This window comes from Eutrigla gurnardus, assembly GCF_963514095.1.
Source record: "Eutrigla gurnardus genome assembly, chromosome: 3".
NCBI classification, from domain to species: Eukaryota; Metazoa; Chordata; class Actinopteri; order Perciformes; family Triglidae; genus Eutrigla; species Eutrigla gurnardus.
Genome location: NC_139917.1, coordinates 14,090,354 through 14,100,631, shown reverse-complemented (window position 1 = coordinate 14,100,631; position 10,278 = coordinate 14,090,354). Strand labels below are relative to the sequence as shown.

At 39.9% G+C, this 10,278-nt stretch overlaps 1 protein-coding gene across 1 annotated transcript in view; it reads right to left on the bottom strand.

Annotated features, from left to right (window-relative positions):
* Positions 1–4,249: 4,249 nt before the first annotated feature.
* The window catches only part of pik3r6 (phosphoinositide-3-kinase regulatory subunit 6), a 75,249-nt gene continuing 69,220 nt past the window's right edge, over positions 4,250–10,278 (bottom strand). Inside the window, exon 22 of the mRNA XM_084002788.1 lies at positions 4,250–4,260. The gene's annotated coding sequence lies outside the window, so the exon portion shown is untranslated. The remainder of the gene's footprint in view (positions 4,261–10,278) is intronic.

The window sequence follows — 10,278 nt, the reverse complement described above, 5'->3', positions numbered from 1 at the left end:
GAAGTGTACGTCTAGTCATTCAGTTGAAGCTTTGCAGGTTTTCTCCGCGATACGAATGCAGGAATAAGGCTTGTGGTTTGATCCCTGGATCCCCTACAGTCTACATGTCAAAGTGTCCTTGGGCAAGATAATGAACCCAACAATACAGTACAATTCTAAGATATTGTTAATAAAATGAACACAAACACCCTTTTGGTTGATCTAGCACTACAATCCAGAAAGGATCCATACAACAACAAAAAAGAATACTGGTATCAAACAGAGCAAACCCAGACTGCAGGCCATTTGTTGTCTTTAGCAATCTTATGTTCAATGAAAGTTCATAAAATGCCTTAGTAAAAGGGATATGCAGAATCAGCATCTGAGTAGACAAAGTTAAGGAATAACACTGAAATGGTCAATTTCAATGCAAAAAGAAGATGACCTTTTATTTCTCTTATATCCACTGTATTTATGTGTCAGAGCAAAGTCTTTGTCAGAGCATGAAGCATAAAAGTGCATGCAGTCAGCACCGAGTTCTCATCAGCATTCATGACTAAGATTAGACCAATTTAGCCTCCAAGAATGCATGAACCGATCAAGCTGTAGTTACTGCTGAACGGTCTGACAAGACTTCATCTTCTGCTATGCAGACAAGAGGCTGAGAAACAATCGGCTTTGTGCTGAGTCCTTTGAATATCAGACATCTAGTAAACCTTTCTATAATGGATTTATTGTAAGAAACATCATGTGATTCAGGACTAAGGACAAAAGATCTGTTGGCAGGCATGCATTTATTTTCAAATGTATGCATAAGACAACATTTCAATGTCCAAAAGTTCATATCCAATAATTTGCTGGAATGAAACAGATAACATATTTAGACTGATACTGTGTAGACAGTGAAGAGGAGGGAAATGAGTTGAACATCTTTCTCTAAATGCTTTCACACAATCTTGACAGTAGTCCAGTTAGATGGAGTCTGCCATCAGCTTTAGGCAAGACAGGAGCCAAAAACACAGACAAACCCTGGACACTGTTTGAATTCCCAGCTTAAGATCTTTCAAATAAAGTGTTAACTTACTGAATGCACTTAGAATAATAGACCTCTTTGCATCAGAACCCAAGGACAGTAATGTTAACACCCCTCTGACTGACTCTCCGCTGTGTGCTCCGTATATGAAAGGACTTATTACAATAATGTTTTTTACAGACGCTTATACCAACGTTGTTGACCTATTTGCTAATGGTGACTCAGTTATTTGGCTTCGCCTGGCACAGACATCCAAGACGTGCCTATTGGCTGTGTGTATAAAATGTGTATAAAAGAGCAACTAAGGAGAACTTAAGAACTGTCAACCTGTGTCCCTGCAATCACTTGAGCTGTGACAACCCTGGATGGCAATCGTCTACGCCACAAACGTATAATTTGATTGGGTTATCCACTGTAGGCCTGACATGGGAACATGTTGTAAATGTACATCTTTTTTCTCCGAATTTTATGACGATATATTTCTTGAAAATGTGTCGGTTTTTTTCACAGAAACTGGTGACTTTGAGCTCGTAAATATGGCACTTTATAATCTCGTAATTTTTTATTTTTTTTACTATACTATTGTATGTCGAAGAAAGTCATAGTATAGTTTGTCAAAGAAAGTCACTGAATAGCCTAGCATGTCGAAAAAGTCATAAAAGTCATAGTATAGCCTAGCATGTCGGAAAAGTATAGTAGTATAGTATTTTGAAAAAAGCCATAGTATGGTTTCTCAATAAACGTCATGCTATAGTATGTTGAAAAGAGGAATATTACAGCATGTCAAAAAAAAGTCATAGTATAGTATGTCAAAAAAGTCATAGAATAGTATGTCAAAAAAGTCATATTGCAGCATGTTGAAAAAAAGTCAAAGTATAGTATGTCAAAAAAGTCAGAATAGTATGAGGGAAAAAGTCTGAACAAATTCTTATTATAAACTAAAACTTCATTATATCATATCAATCAGGAGAGACAAGTGAATTACTAAGACAATTTATTGTAACAGATGATTTTTCTATAATACATTTTGTGATTCTTTTGGTTAACTGTATTATTACATTTTTTGGCATACTGACTTTCATTCATATAGTATTACATTATACTTTATGCATTGTAATACTGTTATCGCATACTATACTATGACATCTTTTATGAAATATAGTATAGTATATCACTATACTGTGATATTTTCCATACAAACATACCATATTAAGGCATTTTGACACATTATGACACACAGACAGTTAAATGCAGTTAATCTTTTTACAGAAAAGGTCATTTGTGCGTCATTACAGAATGACTAAAGAAAATCAGCCAAATGTATTTAATATTTTTGACACATCTTTTTTTGCTTTGCCTTGCATTGCCTTATTTTGTCCTCAACACGGTGTAGTTATAAAAGAGACGGAGAGAAACTTCATTCTATACTTCAGATAGCTGACAGTGTTACACAACCCAGTGTGACTTGTTAGCACATGGATGCCCAGCAGGCTGCTTCCCTCTGCTGCCTCTGACAGCTTACCTGTCAACAACACTGTGCCAAGTAAGGGGACTAATACGAGATGAAAACACCACTCATCTCATGCACATACACACACAGCCTGGCTTCTTGTGAAGAAGAAAAAAAAGAAAGAAGATAAGAACCTTTGGGTGATTAATAAACATTCATTTGTTGAATATTTCATTTCACGCAAACAGAAACAAATTCCTCCTCGGCACGATTTCCTCAAGATAACCGAGTTGATGTTTCATGTTCAAGAAACACATCCACAATATTTTGGATGATAATTACATTGTTACTGTATTTGCACAGCCTTTACAATGTACAAAGTACAATATAGTGCTACATCAACAAGACGTTCCTTCGTCATAATATTTGCATAAATCCTTGTGAAAAAATATACTTTTTTATCTGTTTCTATTAAACCTGAAGAAATCCATCATCGAGAGCAGAATGCAATCCAGTCAGTGTTGAGAGGGAAGCAAATTATAATCACAGACACGCTCCAATGCTCACGCATCAATATCCTACAGATGTACACACAATCATTCTGTCTTTATCTTGGGTTCGCTGAAAATCCGGGAAATGCAGCAAGAACATAAACAATACAGGGAAAATAATTCACAACAACCCCTAGAATGTATCGCACATAGCAGGCTGATATAAATGTGTCACTGAATGCAGATTGGAGGCTGTGTGCATTTGTGCAAATAATTACTGGAAAAGACGCAGATTTCCCACTGCAAGCGGTCTGAAGGTGGAAAAATCCAATTTCAGGCTGAGAAAAAGAGAGGACATGAAGGAAAAAGGAAACCAGTCAGTCTGGTCAGTCTACACACACACACACACACACACACACACAGATAGTCCACTTGTGCTGTAAAGTAGACACATGTCTGTTCGGTCACATCTGTCTTCAGCCGCATGACGCTGATTTGATGTTGCTGTCTAACGGAGGCATTTAGAAGTGGACTTCCCCAACAGAGATTAAGGGAATTCCAATTTATGGAATCAGCTTTTCCAGAAAGGCAGACTAATGTGGTACATCGTGTAGCTGGTGAGTGATTACTTCTTTCACCTTGTTGATTCACACAGCCGTAGAGCTCAGTGGTTTACGGCTCTGGCCTAGTGAACGTACGTACACACACACACACACACACACACACACACACACACACACACACACACACACACACACACACACACACACACACACACACACACACACACACACACACACACACACACACAGCACAGCTGCTATATTGATCTGTCACAGAATGAGACGGGAGGAAGCATGAAAGGGAAGGAGGATAAGGCCGATTAAAAGGAGCTATTCATGTGCTCATTTAATGTTATTATTCATTAATATTTAATATTCCTGACTCACAGTGAGCTCGGTTAAATATCTCTGACAAGCATGCAGAGGCAGGTCTGGGAATGTGAGCGCCCTGATGAGTCGCGGGCGCAGAGGGGGCTAAGGGGCTAAATGAGGGACAGCGAGATGGACGGAGGAAACGTGGAGCCTCTGAATCACACAGCGAGCAGCAAAGACAAGCCTGCGAGCCACGACGCAATGTACTTTAGGAGGAATTTGTCATCTTCAGTATTCTTACATCCACTGAGCTGTGTGAGCTGAGCTGACGCCTCATACATGAAGAACAAGAGAAGCACATAATATCTGAAATGCTGCAGCTCCAACAGGATTATTCACCAGAGTTCAACCATGACTCATTCGGGTCGTCCTCTCCTCCTCGAGAATCTGGCAAAAGTACATTATCACATTCTTTCAAAAGAATACCACAACAGGAGTACATTTTACACATGGAGCCATTTCTAGTTTGAGTTCATTCTTTCACACATAAACACTGTTGACCTAGTTCAGCAAATACAGTTTCATCATATATCACTGTAAAACCGTATGTAATAATGATAATAATAATCTTTATTATAAAGTAACTTTCATAATAGAAAATGAAGTGCTTTACAAAAAAACAACACATGTATTAAAACAGAGAACAATGAGTAAGAAAGCAAGAAAAATAAAAATAAAGTCATAACAAATTAGACTAATAAAACAAAACTGTATCTGTGTCCCTCTCTGATATCACTCAAGTTCAGAAATAAACAGCCCATAATCAAGCAGTTGATGTTTCTTTAACAAGTAGGTTTGTAGCCTTTTTTTTTCTTTCTGCGACTGTATTGAAGGAGAAAATACGTTTCCCCTGAAACATCATTGGGAGCGCAGTTTAGTCTTATGGTAACATTTTGTGACAGGAAGGCATTCTGCTTAATTCATTTGTAAAATCCTTGAAGCAAAGTTTAAAATTGAGTTTCTGAGGCATCTGTAAACTACATCATGTAAAACAACATGTTAATTTCATACACCGCTATCAGAGGAAAATGTGAAAATGCTCAAACCTCACACACACTCAGACTAAAAATTTTATTATAATAATTGACACGTGACGAACTGTGTAAATGTGGTGATGATGGTCTTTATTATTTAGGTCAACGTCTGATCAAAATCAGCTGAAGATGGACTGAAAAGCTTTCCAAATAGCCACTATAGTGACACAGTGCCCTAGATACTGGGCTCCATCAGCGAGTGCACATGATGACACTTCACACACTCTACCAGCAGTCTCACACAATAAACACAATGATAGCATATTACCAAGCCAGTGAACTCCATTGATTCACCCACATCAAGCTCCCATAAGAGGCTGTGAAATTCATGTTTGGTAAATGGAGCCTGTTGAGGGTTCGACGTGACACAGCTGTTTTTTTTTAGCTTCTGGGTCCCAGAACTGCACGTGCATGATGTTAATTTATCATCTACTTGAGGCTTGAAATATGGGTCACTGATAGTGTGTTGGTCTGATCGTCTGAGCTTCTGTTACGTTAGAGGAAACCAGTAAATCCATCCTCATCAGTTGAGAATGAACGTACCGATCGTCATTGCAATCGATCATCGATAGTTAGATATTTCACTCAAATGTAAAGGTGATGATGGACGTCTGACAGAATTCATCAAATGGAGCCAATCAGTGTGGGTGATCCGAGTCCAGGGCCGTTTTAGAAAGACGGTGAGTTAGCCTACTGTCATTGATATAAACAAGATGGAAGAAATGCCTTGAAAACAAAGCACATTTGATATTCAGCATCAATATGCTCCTCTCACTTACTCTTAGTGGCATTAGCTGTATGCTTGGGCAAAGAACAGCCACCAGCTCTTCTCTCTCCCGCATTCACATTTTTTATTTTTTTATTTTTGGTAATATTTCCCTTGTGTTACGAGTGAGAGACATTATAAAATGTATTATTTCAAGGACTGCAGTGTAGGATGTTTATGATTAAAGCAACACAATTTCTACGTGTTTTAGTTTAGCCAGGTGGGAAATAAAAAAAATAAAAAAGGTAATGAGATGGGCATCAGAGAGTAGGAGGCGTAATATGTAGGGCAACGATCAGAGGCAGGTTACACAACACGTTCATAACTAACAGCGTCACGCACACTCACACCTACAAGAGGACTCTTCTCAGCACTTCACCACGGCCGACTCTTTGTATCTGCTAAAAACGTATGTGGCCTGAGTAAAGACTTCATTTTGAACGAGCAATTAGGAGGGTCAAACGAGGACAGGAGTTCTCATCAGTCAAAGGTCAACAATACAGCCGTAAAACAGCGAGGAGGGAATAATCCTGATGATACTCCCGTGACTCCGGAGGAGGGGCAAGAGGGCTCATCTCAAGTGTGACTGAGTGATTTCTATTCTGGATGCATTAGATGGTTCGCATTGAAGTCCGATTTGTAGATGGAGCACTGGAGTTTAATCAGACTAGTCTAATCAAGACTAATCCTTCTTCACTCATTCATTCACTTTTGCCCAAACATGCATCTTGGCTCATATCCTTTTATATGGTATACTTCCTTCCTTCTATTATCCAGAATGAACTGGCGGCGAGTGGAGAGCAGGACCAGGTTTAAATACAGGAGAAGATGGCAATCAGTGGAAACGGCTTCTGGTGTGTAGGTTTATTGGCAGGGAGGGAAGTCAGGTCACAGACACACACACACACACACACACACAGACAAACTGAGCATGCAAAACAGTCACAGGGAGGTAAAACAGAGAAGAAACACTAGGATCGGAGAACAGTTAGTCAACCAAGGAGAGTTGTTGAATGTTGTTACTTTTCTTCGTCGATTAACATTTTATCCATTATCCACTGCATGGTTTGGCTCAAGTCGACTCTACTCGACTCCCATTTGGTATCAGTTGTGCTTTTCTCAATTTTGTTTTCCACTGCTGAGAGTACCGATGTAGACGAGACTCTTATCTGACCAACATGTCAACTGACTCCATCCATCCTTTCTTCAGAATCCAAACATCATCAGTTGACCAATGCCATGGCTTTGAAGGCTGCTACATCTAGGTGGAGAAAATTAAAAAGTTGCCGTGTCAGGTTTTTCGTGAGTGACAGTTTGCTCTGACCAATCAGAGGTCTGCAGCGTTTCAACATCAACCTCTAGCATCAAATTAGCTTGCTTGGAACCTCGACTTAGGTACCAAAAAAGGTACCGGGTACCAGTTATTATCCACAGCCAAAGAAAAGAGCGGCTTGTGAGCCAATTTGGCAAGAGAAGGGAACCCGTTAAATATGCATCCAGTTAACAGGATTCTTCTTCATCGTGTAAAGCTCAGTTCCACGTGACTCAGCTGTCTGTGTGCTGTGAGCCTGATGGGTGGATTCAGCGCTGGTTGCCTGTACTCCATCAAAACCCCAAAAGCATGACTTTCAGATAAAGAGACAGATTTAAGGTTCATCATCGGCAGCTATGAAAAGAGCTGCGACTAAGTTTGCACCCAGATGGAAACACACACAGCAAGAAGGATGGCATTTAAAACAGGATTTCTTTACAAAATGTGTCACATTTTCACGGGGAACCTCGTATACGTTGACCTGCCACTGTGATGAATTTGGCAGGATGTGGTGTGACTGATCACACTGTTGAGTCTGATGCAGAATGACAAGCCATCTGACCGTCGCTGACTCACACATGCAACACGTGCATGTACGCTTCCACACAGAGAAGTGGTAAAAAGCTGAACCCAACGCAATCCAAAGGCTTCTCGCCCATTTTTAAAAAATAAGTAGGAAATGATTTAGGTCAGAACTTCTGAAATGTATGTGGACTAAATGCATAACACTGGTTCAGTTCACCTGTAAATGGCTCTGTTTTGTAAATCCAAGTCATTGAGTAAATGTGTGCTTATTAACAAGCTTTAACTCCTTCAACATTAGCTATGGACTCACAAACGATGCCACGGAACAAGAGACATGATTGTCTTTTCTCAGAACCTGGAGACTATGAGAGCTGCTGTAATTGGCCAAAGATGACTTTGAAAATGACTTCTTTGAAAAGTTCCACTCATTATTTCCATGGCCACGAGCGACAGCACTACACAGCGCACCGTTTTGATACATCGTACATCTGATTTGGCTCTTCATCTTGATCTAAGAAAGTACAACCAAATCGTTTTTGTCCATACATATGTTGTTTATACATCTGGCCCCTGGTGCCTCTAAAAATACTTTCCAGAAACACGGCATCGTTCACTATTATTCTGACCTGCATAGTGTTGTGTAATATCGTTTTCCCACTTTCTCCTTTCTCGGCACACAAACACGGTCACATACATCCTAGGAGCGAGCGTATCCCGAGGGCCCAGAAACATCTCAGCGCTGAGTCACAGTTAAACCGACAGATTATTATAGAGCGATTAGGGAAGAGATTAGCAGGATGCATTATAATTCATCTGCCTGCTCGGATGGTTTCGCTTGCCAGCGTGCTGTTGACTCTCCATTCAGCGTGTCCACATTAGAAATGAAGATGAGAGATAAGGTGTAATTAAATATTTGTTTACGGCCTACTAATGGAGCTGTTAATCAGATATGATGATAGGATTTCACTGACAGTAAGTTGCTCTACTGTAATTCTCTACAGCTGCATTTAGCAGGAAGCTCTCAGTAGTAAGTTGCACCAAATAGCTGAGTGAACCCCATCTGACCCGTCTCCAAAGGTTACTAAAGAACTAAAGTATGATAACTTTCTGGGTAAATAAGGTCAACAAGAGAGTTCATTTTATTTGTAAGAACATCATTATCAGAGTGCTTCACTGTATTAATCCTATATTTTGATTTAAAGGAACGTTTCTCGTCAGTGACAACTTAATTAGCCCTCACTCACTTGACTAATGAGTCGTCTATAATTCAATTAAGATATATATGCTCAGTGTCCCCAGAGAGCATTACTGCAAAGGTTCAGTTGCATTGACAGATGAGCAGAAACATTCCAGCACACAGCTCGACCTCCATCCTTCATCATCAACTCCGTCTGTTTATTTCACTGGGAATCAGTATTCTGGAGCTTGAGAAAAGCAGGCATTAACATAATGCTCATGAGTCACGAGCATCCAGTTCAGGCATTTGAAGGGTACATACATTACATCCTCACATGCAGAGCACATCCAGCACCTGAATACATAATTCCTTTGCTTGCATTTTGGTCGGTGTAGTTCCAACTCCCAAGAGACAGGTGTGATGAGGAGAGGCAGCTGACACATTTGTGAGTTACAGGGACGTCTGTCTATTAAAACTCCCCAATGATTTGTTGTCAGCCTCCTCTCCGTTTTGTTATTTTTCTGCTTTTGAATCATTATATTTTTTTACAATCATTATTTTTTTTTTGGCCACCATTTCAGACGTAAACTAGCAGGCAATTATCCGACATGGGCTGCTGCAATTTAAGGTTCTGCACAGGTTGCATGTATCTGCAAGTAATCTAGCCAACTCTTCCCTGGCTCAGACCTTGAACCCAGAACTTGCGTCAGATGCAGGTAAGACCCAGCTAGTCTCAGTCATATGTTTTGGTTTTGCCCAAAACTAGAGCTATTTTGGACGAATATATTTGATACATTTTCATACATGTGTAATAAAGTTATCAGTCCCAACCCATTGATTATATGGGGTCATCCCTCAGGAGACACCGATATCTAGGCACCAGGCTGAGGCTATAGCATTCAAGGTCACGCCCCCCTCTCATAGACGTTGGGTGGAGGACGTGATGTCCCACCTCAAACTTGAACAACTTAAATACACTGCCCGGGGCACTACCCATAGAAATGGGTAAAACTTTGAAGATGAACTCCCCTTAACATAGTGTAGCCTCACTTTGTGATTGAGTGTCACAATACATGACAGATGCACACTGGAGAGAAAACAATTTTAGCACAATGTCTGAATGTCCAAAATATTTATATAACAGGGCAACTGAGGATGAAGAAGTGTGCATGGCCTCAGGAAACACGCCTGAACTGTTTAAGTGAGAGTGTTTTTGAAAAGAAGAGTGCAATACTCTAGTACATTGAAAATGACTCGAGAGGTGATATTGTGCTTCGCTGCCCTGAATCACAATTCTGTTAAGAAATGGGCAAAAGTGGAGCCGTACAAATGGACAGAGAGAACAATAAGAGAAAGAGCCGTATTTTCCTTTTCTTCTCGCCAATTTTCTTTTGCATTTCCTGAATCGACACAAATTAGGCAGGAAAAGGCAGGAAAAGGGAAACGTTGGCCTCAAGTTCATATTTAGTCTCAGTGTTTTAGCTTCTGGAATATTTAAATCAAATAGCTGCTAATGAGCTGGTGAAGACAACATATCAGTTACTGTTCAACATTAAAGCTATGGTCTACATTCTGA